Source organism: Callorhinchus milii, unplaced genomic scaffold (assembly GCF_018977255.1).
Source record: "Callorhinchus milii isolate IMCB2004 unplaced genomic scaffold, IMCB_Cmil_1.0 Scaffold2, whole genome shotgun sequence".
In the NCBI taxonomy this organism is placed as follows: Eukaryota; Metazoa; Chordata; class Chondrichthyes; order Chimaeriformes; family Callorhinchidae; genus Callorhinchus; species Callorhinchus milii.
The window spans coordinates 14,214,639-14,231,981 of NW_024704743.1; positions in this window are offsets into that span (position 1 = coordinate 14,214,639).

The window sequence follows — 17,343 nt, forward strand, 5'->3', positions numbered from 1 at the left end:
AGAGCCCTAGTTTAAAATAGAGAGTCAGATAAAATGTATATAAAGGCTTCCTCTGTAGAGTGATGTACTATCGGAATGGGAGTCCACAAATGTTTGTTTATGAGCAAGTGTAGGGACAAACCATATCACTGTTCTTTCCAGCATCCGAGGCAAAAACAAATGCTAAATGGTTCAAGTTTATCAGAGGTACTCTGCTAGAAGAGCTCTTTTTATCGATTAATTGAAACTTACTTGATTTCCCAGAATCTGCTGTAGAACGGTCCTTTTTTGTGGAACATTGCTATGCACAAATTAGCTGCCCTGCTCCCCTACAAATACACAGTCACGACACTTCACAGTAAAATCCAGTGAAGCACTTTGCCGCATCCTGCTGATGCGAATGGTGCTATATCAAATGCAAGGATTTGTATTATTAATAATTAACAACAAAATTACATTTGTATAGCGCCTTTCATGTCGGGAGGATGTCACAAGGTGCTAGACAATCAGTGTTTCGGACCCGAGTTGAGGGTCGGGATCGGAGAGGGTGGAGGGCAGAGGTGCACACAGGCAGAGACAATAGCAGTAGAAATTAACTTACTGCCAAGAAGGGTCAGGGGAGGGTTAATTTGGCCGCCTCCGATTTGAAAATACTCAAATGGAATGCAAATTATTCAGCAGTGAGAATAGTAATTGATGCAAGAAACTTTAAAATTGAATCCTTAAGTGAGCTGCTCCTCGCTGCAGGCTCAGGATACAAATGGGTATCAAAACGTGTACTACCATTGTCTTTGGGCCAAAACAAACTTTCTGAAATGGCTACCTCTGAAATGCCTGGGTACAACTCAAATTGAATAGTAATGTAAGAACAGCACTTATTTATTTTAGTACCACACGCTCTGGATTTCAAATTTCTAGTTTTCCCAGGGTTTGGTTTTGACTGTTGTCAGCTGCTAAACCTCACAGAAACAATTGCACAACATGACACCCATAAAATGAGGAGACATATTTTTGAGCTCTGATATATGATCCTACTCTTATTGTTGTCCATCTTAATAAGTCACAAAGAGACAAACAGAAATTCAGGTCACAGAAGACAAATCCAGGTAATATTTCAAAGAAGAAGTTTGTTTTTTAAAGGGGCATAGTTACTTTTACTGTTGTTGGGACAATATCTGGCTTCTCTTAATGTCACATTGTTATTCATTTTTGCAGAAATGTCAAAAGATCATTTGTGATAATATTGTCAGGATAGAAATGATATTAGTAACTTACATTTGATACAGTGCCTTATCACGTCATTGAAACATCTCAAAGCGATTCACAGAAATTAGTGTAAAGTGTAGTGACTGTCTATTTGTAGACAAACATGGCATCCAATTTGCACACAAAAGTACCCACAAAGAGCGAGGAAGCAAATTTTATCTGGGGGATCAGGAGAAATTTCCTTCTCTTTTTCAATAGGATCATGGGATCTTTAACATCCACCTGACAGGAACTTGGTTTAACGCTTCATCCACAAAAGACGGAACTTTTGACACTGCAGTGCTACCCCATCATTGCACTGAAGTGTCAGCCTAGAATAGGCCTGATGTGGAGTTTGAACCCACAACCTTCAAATTCAAGTGTGCCACCAAACTGGTGACACCTGGCTCCTCTTATGGATGGAATATTGTGCAATTATTTCTGTGAGTACTGGAGGCTGATTATTGTCAAAATCAAAATATTTGGCTCATCCAGAACTCGGTAATCAACACTTCCTTCCCATCACTTCAAGCCTTGGCACCTCCTGACATCTCTGACTGCCTTACTCCCACTCCACTAGCCTATGCTCGGCTGGCTCTGTCCTGCTGCATGTCCCTTGTCCCCACTGCTCCAATATTGGCAGCTGTGCTTTCAGCCACTGCTCCCGTAATGAGAGAACTCCTTCGCTAAATCCCTCCACCTTGTCTCCTCGCCCATCTTCAGATCACACCTGAAGATCTTCCTCTTTGACTGTGCCTACGGTGACCTCCCCACTCCGCCAGCTCAACAAGTTCTGCCACTGTTTGGCACTCCCAGGAGCTACTCCGCGTGAAGAGTGCTTTATAAATGCAATTCGTGATGGGTGTCCCCACACCATAATGATGTCCCCTTAATATACAATGGGAAGTGGTATTAGTGGTGGATTTGGGAAAATAACCTGTGAAGTGGTGTGGGCAAGATAACATGAGCCAGATCTAGTAGCAGGGATGCAAGTAATTTCTTTTTTTTATAATGCTCCCCAACCTCCATATCCAATTTGTTGATGCCCATTTGACTTCTTGTGAGTTGGAAGATATTGTGGTGCCTTATATGACTGACAGATTGATATATCGGTGCTGTAATGGCATCAAAGAGCTCAGCCTGTGATTACAGGTCCGTCTATTCGTATCAAGAGCTCTGTAAAATGTGATGGATTTGAGAGTGGGAGAGGAGAGACAGCCGAGAAAGATAAACAGAGCTGGATAATATGTGCAGCTCATTTGATATAACCTGGACACTAGGTGACACATGAACTAGAGACAAAATGGTAGCTAAACACAGCAGCTTCATCAACATTTATAGAGAAAAGACAGGACTTAAACATTAACTTATCTTTCCATTTCAGATATTAAATGGCTGGCTGGTCATTTGTTAATATAATTATTATATTATTACGATGAATTGCACACCCTAACAACTTCATGAGTGAGCTCATATATGTGGAGTAGGATTTTTAAGAAGCCAGCCATTTGTGATCAGCCACCGTCTACTTAATAAATCAATCCTACAGATTTACAATTTCTCCAGCCATCAATAGATACCAGCTTGTAACCATGGGAACTCCATCTCCTCCCTTCGACCTAGTGTTCTTAAGATATCAGTAGCCCAAAAACTAACTTGCCGTTTGTTGCACAGATGACCCACCCAGGAGAGAGAAAAAAAACATCCTCAACTCTAAATCTCCTCGGACGAACAACCACTGTCTAAATTGTGTCAGAACCAAAAAAAGGCAACCTTTGAGTTGGGTCCTGATAGCCAGAACAAACACACACACACCATCAGCTTTGACAACCAAGCTCTCTTCTGCCTGACACTGCTAGATATGCGCTGACTACCAATGTCCCATTGATGCTGTGTTGCAAGTTAAGTCAATTCAGTGCTGAAAATACACTGTAAACCCTTCAGTGTGTGATTCACAGCACACGATCACAAAGCAATTCGTGTTTTATTTTGGGTGGGGGAAGGGGTGGCTGGCATAAAGCACCTCGGACATATTGTGTTAGGAAGAAAAGTGATTCATTCTGTGTCGATTGAAATGCTAGTGCTCTGAATCCAGTCAAAACCTCCGGTCCCCAGAGTTGACTTGGCCCCATATACGCAATGAATAAAAAATGAAAAATTGTGCTCCCTACCTTGAAAATGCTCCTTGGGTCCCTTAATAAGTCTTTTCACGATCTTTGTGGCCATTTGTTCACTGCTGACCCCTATCTACTTACATCAAAAGGCTACAGAAATATTACAGTATTTCAAAATACACATTTTTTTCTCAGTGTTTGGGTCATTTGTGTAACAATATCTTTCACCCGCAAAATACACAGTCAATCCACTTTACAATATATTCTGTAGGGTACTTGGAGACATGGAGATGTCTCAACAATGTGATAATACACTATATCAAATGCAAAGTTTATTATTATTATTATTAGTATATATTTCAAGCTGTTTGGTGAATGGTGTAATTCTGGTCTGTCTGCTCACTGCAATACTAATAATATAATAATACTAATCCTTGTATTTGATATAGAGCTTCTCACGTCTTCTAGACGTCCCAAAGTACTTCACAGAGTATACTGTAAAGTGAATTGACTGCATATTTGTGGGCGAACGCGGCAGCCAATTGCGCACAGCAATGTCCCACAAACAGTCGTAGATTGAAAATGTCAATTTATTATTGNTTTTTTTTGGAGGGATTATTATTAGGCGTGTGGAGTAAGCAAACTTGCCCAAGGTTTCGCCCTGACCTGCCTGGAATTGAACTCAGGTCTCTCGCTTGCAAAGCGAGTGCTCTAACCACTGAGCTGCAGGACTCCAGAAATCTCTAAATGGAAGCTGCATTGCTTCCAGCGATATGAATAAGAGTTTTTAAATAAGGGTATAGATAAGTATGGGAAGATGAGGGCAGTTTGGGCTGTGACAGTCTGTATAGTTGACATTCCAAGCTAAGGCTCACACGTGAGAAGTGGTCACTTGAGCAGGGTTCCAGAGGGCAACATATGCCCATGGAACCACATCACAGTAATAATAACAACTTGCATCTATATAACACCCTTCAGGCAGGGTAGCGTCTTGGATCACGGGTAAGTGTAAGAGGAGGTGAGACCATGAGCAGAATGGCATCTGCCAATTAGCAGAAAATAATAGGCCACGCTCCATTTAAAAAAAAATCGCATTCCTTTCACCAAGTTTAAAACCAAAGAGATGGCATCAAGGTTTGAGTTGTGATGTTTACAAAGCCTAAAATTCATCTCCCCCACCCCAAATCCCCATCTCCCCTATCCCCTCTCCCTCCCCCGACCCCTCTCCCCACCCCGATCATTTTGTCTTAAAATTTTTAGAGTATGCAAGATTGTGACAATCTTTAAATTGAATTTGAAAGATGCTTCTTTTTAAGAAATGTAGAAAAACGTCTTCCACATGGAGAATGAATTCAAGAATTTTTCACAGTTCTGAGGGATGTTAACTTGTAAGACCAAATTTTCTCACGGGAAACAACAACTTGCATTTCTATAGTGTCCTTCACACAGGGTAGCATCCCAGAGCATTTAACAGTGGCGGAGTCTGACCCCGAGCCAGGGGAAGAGGGAGGGGGGAGGTGACCATAAGCACGATCAAAAAGAAAGGTCTTTAGGTGGGATTTGAAACTGGGGTGAGGGCAAGGAAGAGGCATTGTGGGAGAGAGTTCCAGAGCTTCGGGGAGTAGGGGCTGAAAGCATTGGTGCCAATGATGGAGCAGTTGGGGGAAGAGACAAACAGGAGGCCGGAGTCAGTCAAGCGGAGGCAGCGGGTGGTGGAGTGGGGGGTAAGCAAATCGGAAAGTTAGGGAGGTGCGAGGGCATGAAGGGATTTGAAAACGAGTGAGAGGATCTTGAAGTCGATCCGTTCGGAAATTGCAAGGGCTGGTGTGATGGGAGATAAGACTGAATGGAATTCCTTGGATTAAAACGTACCTTAATAAACTAGTTGTTGGTGCATCCGCAATATGACACAGACCTAAGAAGAACAGTTTTAAGAAAAAAAACTTGGTGTTCAGTTTATGTTTTAGAATTTTTTTGAAGGTAAATTCAAAACAGGACAGTCCGATCCAACAGAGAACCGGTAGAATTCTTGAGGAAAAGGTGGAAAAGCCCATCAGTAATGGGAAATAGTTTATGATCGGAAGGAGTGATACAGGCTGCAAATGTATTGACAGACGTGAAGCTGTGATTAAGAATGACTTGGCATGGAGTATTAATAGCCCGTCATACGGTTCTTATGGGGCAAGATATCATTGATCATTGCTCGCCAAATGCCCGTTTTTTTCCTGTAAGACTAGTTCATTTTAAAGTGTTTAGATCACCCAGAATTGGGGAGGATCCTCACATTCAATCTTAATTTGGAAGCGGGTTTTCTGCTGGTTCTGTTTAAAAGAGGCAGCTACAACAGGATTTAAGAATTTTCCACAATTCCGTGCATTCTTAAATTTTAAGATTGAATGGTCTCACAGCTGAGGTCAGGTAAATTTGAGGCTTCAAATGCAGTGTTATGGAGGGAGAGTACTCATCAAGTGAGACATTATACAGTGTACTTACCAAATTGCACATTGTGCAATGTTTGTCTGGTAGTATAAGAGCATCTGGATAAGGTGATCTTCCACTTTGACATCATTGAAACCAAGTAAAAGCTGAATTTTTAATGTTAAAGGGTAATTCTTAAAGTTAGAGTCGAGCTGATGAGCTAGTTGGAGGCTGGTGAGCACAGCTCCACTTTCTCTGATTAGACACTTGCATGAGTCAGTAGCATGAAAGTTGTGCCAACAGTATCATCAAACCTTCAGTTTCACGTTTCTTTTAGTCTTTCTGACACACAGTGAAAATCATTTGGCCTCTCTATTTGTTTTCTTATTTTGCATGAAGTTTTACTATATTAAAAATTCATTTGTTAGACAATTGTGCAATTAATTTTTTATTGTGTCTGAAATATTAAAACATCAAATTTTAAATGAGTGATTGTTAGTATTTCAACACTGGAAAAGTTGGTCTAGCTGAACATAACACAGCAGACAATGAGAAAAGGCCATTCAGAGCACAGTGCTCACCTTCAATCAACCAAGCAGCACATTTTATACCTGTTATTCACCTGCCTAGAAACAATCTGCCATTTTTTTCCCGAGAGCTCTAAAACATGCTTAAGTAAAATTTGGTAATATTTACCTTCACTAGCAATTCAGTTATACAAATCGGACCAGATGGTGTCCATTATGCAATGCAAATCCTAGCCTCACTAAGTGATTACAGCATACAATTTTATAATCATGTACTTGGCTCTGTGCATAATGGGTTCCATTTCTTTTGGCCCATTTTTGCTATGAAGCCTGCCTACAATAAAGCCAGCGGGCAAATAGAAAGAACGGGCAGTACCAGTGGGTCTTATGAACAGTGCGAGGAATTAATGATATTGTAGGAGGCAGATTTTTCTCCATTTTAATCATTATCAATGCAGGGGATTGACTGGAGCAACAGTTTGACTTTTACTCCAGTCCAATTTGTACTCACAACAACAACAACTTGCACGTATATTGCGGTAAAGGTAGCGTCTCAGAGCGCTTAACAATGGTGGAGCCTAACTCCAGGGTGGGCGGGGGGGGGGGGGAGGGAAAGGTGGGGGAGAGGGGAGGTGTCCATAAGCACGGTTGAAAAGGAAAGTTTTAAGGTGGGACTTGAAAAAGAGGAGAGAGGGGGCAAGGCAAGATTGAGAGAGAGTTTTTCAAAATTTCGGGGCTGAAAGCGCGATTTCCAATGGTGGAGTGGAGGGACGTCTGTGAGACACAAACCTATGTCCACCAATATCTTGCTTCACACATAATTCCAGGAATATTTCTTTGATGCCCTCGATCTTGTTCAGTCGACACATTGGGATTTTGAAGAGACACAGGGATTTGCTGTTAGCTGTAAATCAGAGAACTCATGGTAATAGTTACCATGACAATAACTCAGATGAACAAATATTAGGTTTTTCCCTCCCCCAAACACAGTGGACATTTGAATAACGACCAATTGTAAGAGTTGACACAAATGATTAAATATTCCATGAAACACATTGACTGTGCTGATGGGTCTGTGCATTGAAAAGAAGTTCCCTGGCTCAGAACCAATGTAATTGCAGTACTTTGAGAATGAGCTGGAAAGATACAGTATCTGGTGAAGAACAGAATTGAAGGTTCCACAGATAAAGATAAACACCACACAATGTTGTACTGGCTCTTGAGACCACAGATTAGTCAGCAGTGAAATAGAAGCTCTCAACTTGGATTGTAATGTTGCAACAGTAACTTGCACTTGTACAATGCCTTTCACGTAGGATCACGTCTCACAGAGTGGAGTATGAAGGTTTTGTGAGACGAAGGGGTGGATGTGAGGCAGAGAGTTTAGGGAAAGAGTTTTCCATGCATTTGATAATCCTTGCATTTGATATAGCGCTTTTCACGTCGGGAGGACGTCCCAAAGCGCTTCACAGAACACATTGTAAAGTGAATTGACTGTATATTTGTGGGCGAACGCGGCAGCCAATTGCGCACAGCAATGTCCCACAAACAGTCGTAGATTGAAAATGACCAATTTATTATTGTTTTTGGTTTTTGGAGGGATTATTATTAGGCGTGTGGAGTAAGGAAACTTGCCCAAGGTTTCGCCCTGCCTGGAATTGAACTCAGGTCTCTCGCTTGCAAAGTGAGTGCTCTAACCACTGAGCTACAGGACTCCACTTACTCTGCTTTATAAATAGGGGCAGAGAATACAAAAGTAAGGAGGTTATAATCAACCTTTATAAAACACTGGTTAAGCCTCAACTACAGACTGTGTTCAGTTCTGGGCACCACCTTTGGAAGGATGTCAAGGCTTGGAGAGGATGCAAAGGAGATTTACCAGGATGATACCAGGAATGAGGGACTTTAGTTATGAGGAAAGGCTAGAGAAGCTAGGATTATTCTCCTTGGAGCAGAGAAGGTTAACAGGAGATTTAATAGAGGTGTTCAGAATTATGAGGGGATTCGATAGGGTGAACAGTGAGAAACTGTTTCCACTGGCGTGTGGGTGGTAACCAGAGGATACAGATTTAAAATAGTTACCAAATAAACCAGAGGGGAGGAGAATTTTTTTCACACAGCGATTTGTTCGGATCTGGAATGCATTGCCTGAAAGGGTGGTAGAAGCCGATTCAATAACAACTTTCAAGAGAGAAGTACATAGATATTTGGGGAGGACAAGTTTGCAGGGCTGTGGGGAGAGCGCGGGGTAGATTTAAAGTGGGAACAAGATATTCTAAAAAGAGTAATTTGCAGGGGTATGGGGAAAAGGCAAGTAAATGTCACTAAATGAATTGCTCTTTCTAACAGCCAGCGCATAGACCAAATGGCCTTCTTCTGTGCTGTAAAATTCTTTGGTTGTATGGGTAGGATGGGGAACGGGCGTGGAAGCATTTGAAAGTTAGATTATGGATACTGAATTCCATTTGTGGGAAATAGGGAGCAGGTGATAGGCTTGTGAAGCCAATGTGGAAAGGATAAACTGCTGAGTTCTAGGTAAGCTGGAGCTTGTGCAGGGTTAAACAAGGATGGCTGGTGAAGAGAGCATTATAGAAGTAAAACCTGGAGGTGACAAAGGTGTGGAGAAGGGTTTTGGATACTTTGGGAGTGAGATAAAGATGGAGGTGAGCAATGTTGGAGAGATGGAGGAAAGCGGATATGGTTAAGGATTGATGGAAAGCTTAAAGGAGAACTCAGATTTAAACAAAATGACACGTATGAGGATTACACGATGCAGAGAGCCACAATACTAAGAATGTGACGTTAATTATTATGGCAAGGATGAGCAATGAATCTAATAGTAATTGTCTGATTCAGTTTAATAAAATATGACTCAATCTATCAAATCCAAAGCTTAACCATCCTGATATAAAGTGCTGTTGAACGCCTACAGTTCAGCACAGGAACAAAAACGTGCCTCTGTGAGAATGTAATCTTCTTTATGGTATTTCCATGTCAGCATTGAGGCACGAAATGCTAATATTTCAGAGCCAATTTGAAGAAAACTTTTTTTAAAATTAGTCCATTCAGTTGACCTGAGTATGGAGAAGGGATTGATCGCATTTCTAAATCCAGAACATCACATGTCCCTTGTCAGTGCACAAGCTTATATCTCCACCGTAGACTGATCCTTAATAAGTGAGCAGGTGCAGGTCTATATAAATAATGAAGAAAGCAGATCTTCTCTCAGAGTTCTGATGTGTTGTAACCAATATTGAAATCAGATACAGTGTAAAGCTTTCCGTGCCTTTAAGATTAGAATGAAGGTTGTTCTCAGAACCTGACTTAATTTCAGCAACGTTTACATTTCGGCTTGAATAGTCAAAGAAAAAATATTTGTGCTTTTCTGCAAGCTAATTGTAGTCTTAAGGGGGAAGGCGATGCAGTGTGGAAACAGGAACTGCATTCCATTGAGCAGCATTGTCAGGATAAATATGACTTAGCTCCTCATTGAACACATTCCTCACATTGACTTCTCTAGCTCCCTGGGAAACCAAGCTTCCCAGTTACTAAATAGGTTGCCATCTGTGTCTGAGGAAGTTTCATCAAACCCCTCAGACTCCTGCGTAAATTACTCTGAAAAACAATGAGATTAGTTTGCCTGGGTCCTGCCATTCTAAATTTTGTATGTCCTAGTTGGAATAATAAAGGTGAAATTAAAATGAAACAAGATGTACAGTTCTTCGTAGAATCAAGCTGTGCGCATGAGAAAATTCAAAAGTAAAAGTAATCTGGTGAGTTTTGCCATGTGCATGGGCTTTCTCTCCAGCTTTACACTTTGCAATGTTTTGTCAGAATGTAGCACAATTTATTTTTGTTTGACCATTTCATTTGAAAACATTTTCTATCGCATGATTGATCAGAAAATCACGATGCATTATATCAGATGCAATGATGTGGCCATTTCTCCACATACAATTAAATCTATCTAACATTCATGAAGACTCTGACATTGGTTAATTGAACTGGGATTAAATGAAGTGATCACTGCATCAGTTGGCAATTTAAAGCATCCTTTCATTTAATAATAATAATCCTTTCATTTGATATAGCACCTTATCACGTCTTCTAGATGTTTAAAGCGCTTCACAGAATATACTGTAAAGTGAATTGACTATGTTTTGTTGGAAAAATGTGGCAGCAGTGTCCCGCAAACAGTCATGGATTAAGTATCAAAATTATTATTTGTTTAAGGAGTTATTATTTCCGGAAAAGCTATCTGCAAATTGACTAATAATTAGATTCCTACTTACTGCTAGGTAAACAGAAGCATGTAGAGTAAAGCATCTAACCCAACGTTTCGCCCTGCTGGGAATCAAACCCAGGTCCTTTCGCTTGTACAAATATTGTTGAATATTGTATAAATATTGCTGAAATAGTTACATGCTGAAGGTAATCTGAAATGTACTTGTTTTCATTCTCTAAATCTGGCTCAGCGTGTTGCAACAAAAGATCTATTCAAATCTACGCTTTTCACTTAACACCCCACTACCGATGTTACAAACCAAAACAGCAACGGAGTTTGCAAGTGCTGTAAAATACGAGGACGCCAGATCTGTACTGAGCAGGTCTGAACTCAGCCATACCACAAACTGAATGTTTAGTTGTGGAAAGAACAATTGTGTTTCTTTTCTGAATGGTAGAATTCTGGCCTTCTCCTTGAACCTGTGACGATTTCCTGATGTAAAAGATGCTGTAAAAATGTAATGTGTTGTTCTTCTCATCCAAAAGTTCAGTAATTTCACGAGAATTACAGCAGAACAACCCCAAATGGGTTTGATCTTTAGTCACATAGGGTTATCCTGTAAAATGAACAACTGATACAATCAGACAATTAAATGTTTTAAATGTAAATGCATCAATGCCTTATGTTAACTTGTGAAGCAAATAATCTCTGAATGAATCCACTTTTAAAAAGCTTTTAAGAGTGATCCAAATTTCAGCATCACATCACAGCTGTTCAATTTTCAGGTTTACTTTTGAGTGTGATTTGGATTTATCATTCCCTTTCCTCTTAAGTTGAAATTAAAATGATGAAGTATAGAATGGAAATAAAAGGTATTGGGATCATCATTCCTGCCACTTCTTAAAAAGAAATCTTGTCATTTATTTTGCCCATCCATTCTCTTCGGAGGAAAATTATTGGTGGATGTTTTGTGAGTCCCATAGATAATCAATCAATCAATTGACACAGCCTCACATCAACAACAACAACAACTTGCAATTATTATTATTATTATTATTATTATATAGCGCCTTTCACGCGGGGTAGTGTCCCGGAGTGCTTTACTGCAGCAGAGTCCTACACCGAGCCAAGAGGAGAGGGAGGGGTCGGTGACCATAAGCACGATCAAAAAGGAAGGTCTTTAGGAGGGATCGAGGGAGAGGATTCCAGAGTTTTGGGACATGGTGATTGAAGGCACGGCCTCTGATGGTGGAATGGAGGGCATGAGGATAAACGGGAGGCCAGAGCCAGCCGAGTGGAGGCAGCGGGTGGTGGAGTGGGGGATAAGGAGGTTGGATTGGTAGGGAGCTGCGAGGGAATGACATGATTTGAAAATGAGTGAGAGGATCTTGAAGTCGATCCGTTGGGAGCCAGTGGAGCCTGGACTAATCTGATAATGACATCTCCACTATTCTTTTATATGCATTATTCATGCACAGCAGATTGAATGAAGATCCTCGTTCTCACATTCAAATCCCTCAATAGTGTTGTCCCACCCAACCTCTGCAATATCCCCTAGCCATGCCTGCTTCATGTCCCCTGGCCCTGTCCACCTCACCATCGATAGGCAGGCTTTCAACCATTCTGCCCACACTCTCTGAAACTCCATCCCAGAATCCCTCCGCCTCACTCCTGCTCTCACCTTGTTCAAGGCACATCTCAAAACATACCTCTTTAATCACGCTTTCAGTCTTCTTTCCCCTCCCCACGCCCCTCAGCTTCCACCCTCAGCTCGAGTGCCCACCTACGTTTGTCAAGCTCTTTGAGGAGTCCTCCTAGCACAAAAGACGTGATATGAATATAAATATAAATTGTACCATATTGCTGTATATTTCAACCCAGTCACCTGCTGAGGTTTATTTCTGAATGCCACATTCCTCAGGTTTAAATGTAAAGAGTGCCCACATTATTTGATGATATTGACCTGAAAGTAAGATAGGAGGAAAGCAAACAACTACAATTCCTGTCAGAAGAAGAATAAAGTGGAAATACGCATTTCAATATACATGCAGCATAAAGCAGAGCTTGGATTGTTAACACATCTTTACACAACATCAAATAGATATTTTTGGCATAAAATGTTATTGGGTAGATAACAGGATTTAAATTGGATCCACATTGTTTTGCCTGAATCAAATCCTCAGCTCACAGTTGAGTACATCGATGAATCACATTGTGCCTATTTTTAGCAAAGATGCACATCAATGCTACTATTTCTATTACTAAGCAAAGAGTCTGAAGCAAGTGTTTCCATGGTGACAGCAATTTAAGAAACTTCATTTGGTTATCTAATGATTATCTAACCTTTTCAATTGTACACGACTGCTCTTTCAAGGATTTCTTACATCAACTTATTTTAATGGGCTTTCAAACCACTTTACAGTCTTGTACAATTCATTCACTCATCTGCTGTTGCTCTTGTATTATTTTGAATGAAGTACTGTGCACGAGATTGACGTTAAATTCGCTGTAAATATATCCTTTTCGGACGAACAGAAATACAAATTCATTTTCTGACAAAAAGCAATGGCATTGAAGTTGCTATCGACAGGATCTTTGTGTGACCTGCTATTGTGTTAAAAACAGCTTTGACTGGTATCATTCAGCTCTTAACATTCCTCCTCATTTGTTCACCCACCACATGCAAATGATGTGAAAGGTGCTACACAAATGTCATTTTGTTGTTGTTGTTGTTGTAGGTTGCCAACCAATTTGGGGCAGGATGGGGAGAAAGGACAACCTATGAATTTGGCATTTCACAGAAGTCATATAAGGGCATATAATAATAATAATCATTGTATTTGATATAGCGCCTTATCATGTCTTCGAGATGTCTCAAAGCGCTTCACATATTGTAAAGTGAATTGACTGTATATAATGCTTTGTGGGTGAAATGAGAAGATTGAGAAAATGTCTCAATAGATTCCAATGTATGGATTAATGAGTGGGATCTATTATTTTTCATGTTAATTTAACAGTATATTATGCATTTATGATTGCTCTGTTTTGGAGTCTGAAGCCAACTTCATGGTATTGCAGCGTCAATTAATTAATTAATTAAAGGCAGGCTTTATTCCTGTTCCTAGGATACAGCAAGAAAGCTGCATTCACCGCATACCCAAGTTATCAACTCGCTGACCCACAACCGTGGCCACTCCCTTGAACTCGTCATCAAGCATGGCCTTGACACTTCCGACCTGTCAACCACGGACAAGGGCATCTCGGACCACTTCCTCATCTCCCTCTCCTCCCACATCACCCTCCCCTCTTCCAAGTCCTCCAACATTTTTTTCCGCCCCAGGAAAAAGCTTCTCTGAATCCCTTACAAATGCCTTCTCCTCAGACCTCCTCTCCCTCTGGCCCTCCATCCGCAGCAATCCTGATACAGACGTCAAGCTGCTGAATGACCGTCTCTCCACAGCCTTGAATTCCTGGCTCCCCTGAAATCCAGGATTGTTTCCAAACCCACCCACTCCCCCTGGGACAACACTCATCTCCGCTCATTTAAATCACAAACCCGGATGCTCGAGCGCAGATGGCAGAAATCTGGCCTTATAATTCACCGCCAGCTGTGGCTCGAGCACCTCCTCAACCACCGCTTCTCCCTTTCACAGGCCAAAACTGACTTTTACTCCAAAGTCATCCTGGAGGCAAACAACAATCCAAAGATGCTGTTTTTCACCTCCTCTGTGCAGCCCCTCAAGCTCCCTCTATCCTCACGTCAAATGCCAAGTGTAAAGTTGTCCTAGACTTCTTCGCCTCAAAGATTGAAAACATCCGCCTAGCTGCATCGTTCACCCCCTCCCATGTCCCCTTCCACCCAACCCAGGCCATCCACACCACGTTCTCCCTCCGCCATGGCTCCTGCCACTCCCCCCTCCTTATACTCCTTTGCCCTCATTTCTCCCTCCTCCCTCTCAACCACAATTATCCGCATGAAGTTCACAACCTGCTCTCTCAATCCCCTCCCCACCCAGCTGCTGGTCACTCAACTCCCCCTTCTCTCCCTCCTGCCGGCCGACATGGTCAACCAGTTTCTCTCTCAGGCTCTGTTCCATTCCCCTGCTAACTGCTGTCATCACACCCCTCCTCAAAAACCCACCCTCAATCCCTCTAATCTCTCACACTACCCTCCCATTTCCAACCTACCCTTCCCTGGCAAAGTCCTGGAATGCATTGTTGCAGATCAACTTCGGTCACACCTCTCCCTCCACTTCCTCCTCGAGGCCCTGCAGTCTGGTTTTCGCTCTGCCCACAGCACAGAGACAGCGCTTGTCAAAGTCACAAACGACATTCTCTCTATCTATGACCAGGGTTCCTTCTGGCTCCTCGTCCTCCTGTATCTCTCTGCCGCGTTCGACACAGTCGACCACGCCATCATCCTCCACTGCCTCTCCTACCTCATCCACCTTCATGGGACCGAACTTGCATGGTTCGAGTCCTACAACAACAACAACAACAAGATTCCATTTATAGAGTGCCTTTCACGTCGGGAGGACGTCCCAAGGCGCTGTACAGTTGGGTCAGGACCCCAAGCATAGGGGGGAAAATAGTCAGGGTGAGGGGAGGGAGGGAGTGAGGAGGGGGAAATAGTCAGGGTGAGGGGAGGGAAGGGAGAGAGCGAGGATGGGGTAGAGAGTCGAGAGGGGAGCTGAAGGCTCGGTCAAAGAGAAAGGTCTTGAGACCAGCCTTGAAGGTGGAAAGGGAGGAGGCGGCGAAGGCACTGGGGGATAAAGTTCCAGAGCCTAGGGGCTGAGAGGCTGAAGGCCCGGCCACCGATGGTAGGGCGGTTGGGGCGGGGGATGTGGAGCAGATGGGAGCCAGAGGAACGGAGGGTACGGGCAGGTAAGTAGGGGGATAGTAGGTCAGAGAGATAGGAGGGAGCAAGGCCGTGAATGGCCTTGTAGGTGAGGATGAGGATCTTGAATTTGATCCTCTGGGGGATGGGGAGCCAGTGGAGGCGAGCGAGGGTGGGAGTGATGTGGTCGCGAAGCCTGGTGCGGGGCAGTACACGAGCTGTAGAGTTCTAAATGACCTGCAGCTTGTGGAGGGAGGTGCCGGGAAGGCCGGCGAGGAGAGAGTTCCCATAGTCCAGCCTTGAGGTGATAAAGGCGTGGACCAGAATTTCAGCCGCGTGAGGGGTGAGGTAGTGCCGTAGTCTGGCGATGTTCCGGAGGTGATGGAAGGCGGTGCCAGTTGTGGTGCGGATATGAGGGAGAAAGGACAGCTCAGGGTTGAACAGAACCCCGAGGTTCCTGACCGGCTTTGAGAGGTGGAGAGTGCAGCCTTGGATGCTGATGGTGTCAGCGCCTGAGGTGCGGAGGCGCTGACGTGAACCAATCAGGAGGGCCTCAGTTTTGCACACGTTGAGTTGAAGAAAGTTGTCTCTCGTCCAGGACTCGATGTCGGACAGGCAGCTGTCAGGACATCGGTGGTCGTGAGTTGAGGGTAGAGGAGGAAAGGTAGAGTTGGGTGTCATCTGCATACATGTGGAAGTTGACCCCATGTCTGCGGATGATGTCACCACAGGGGGAGCATATAGAGGGTGAAGAGGAGGGGACCAAAGACAGAGCCTTGAGGGACACCGCACGAGACAGTGCGGGGGGTGGAGGAAAAGCCGTTCGTGGAAACAAAGTAAAGATGGTGGGAGAGGTACGACCTAAACCACTCAAGGACAGGGCCTTGAAGGTTTAGGTGGGAGGACAAGCGGTGGAGGAGGATAGTGTGGTCGACCGTATCGAATGCTGCCGATAGGTCGAGGAGGCAGAGGAAGCCCTGGTCGCAGATGGTCAGGATGTCATTGGTGACCTTGATCAGAGCAGTTTCTGTGCTATGGGCAGCACGGAAACCCGACTGAAGGGGTTCGAATAATGAATGGGTGAATAATGAATCCTACTTAACCAAATGCCTTCATTTCATCTCAGCAAATAGTTTCTCCTCCTGGCCCTGCCCGGTCACCTGCAGGGTGTCCCAGAGCTCCCTCCTTGTACCTCTTCTTTTCCTTATCTATATGCTCCCTCTGGGCAATGTCATCCGCAGACATGGGATAAACTTCCACATGTATGCAGATGACGCACAAATCTACTTTGCCTCCTCCAGTACCAACTCCAGTTCCGCCAATATTCTATCAGCTTGTCTGGCAGATATTAGGGCCTGGATGAGTGTAAACTTCCTGTAGCTGAATGTGGCCAAGACTAAAGCCATACTCCTTGGCTCCCGTCAACGTCTTCACTTCTGAGGATCTGAACTCCTCAACCTCCATGGGCTCCCCTCATGCTCACCGAACCAGTGCACAATCTAAGTGCCTGGTTCGACCCCCAGCTCCTCCTTATCCAGTCCCCGACCAGCACTGACTCCTTCCGCCTCCGCCACATTGCCTGTCTCCGACTGTACCTTACCTCAAATGCAGCCAAAACCCTCGTGCATGCGTTTGTCACCTTCTGCTTCGATTAATCCAACACACTCCTCGCCAGTCTCCCCAGCTGCACTGTTCAAATGATCCAGCTCATTCAGAACTCTGCCGCCCACATACTGACCCAAGCCAAACTCCACACTCACTTCTCACCAGTTCTGTCCAGGCTCCACTCCACTCCACTCCACAAACAAATTTGAGATCGAACTGACCTAACTTCTAGTTTATTCTTCTGTTCCAATATCTGATGTTCGCCTACAAAATACCCAGTTATAATAATAATAATAATAATCCTTGCATTTGATATAGCGCTTTTCACGTCGGGAGGACGTCCCAAAGCGTTTCACAGAACACACTGTAAAGTGAATTGACTGTATATTTGTG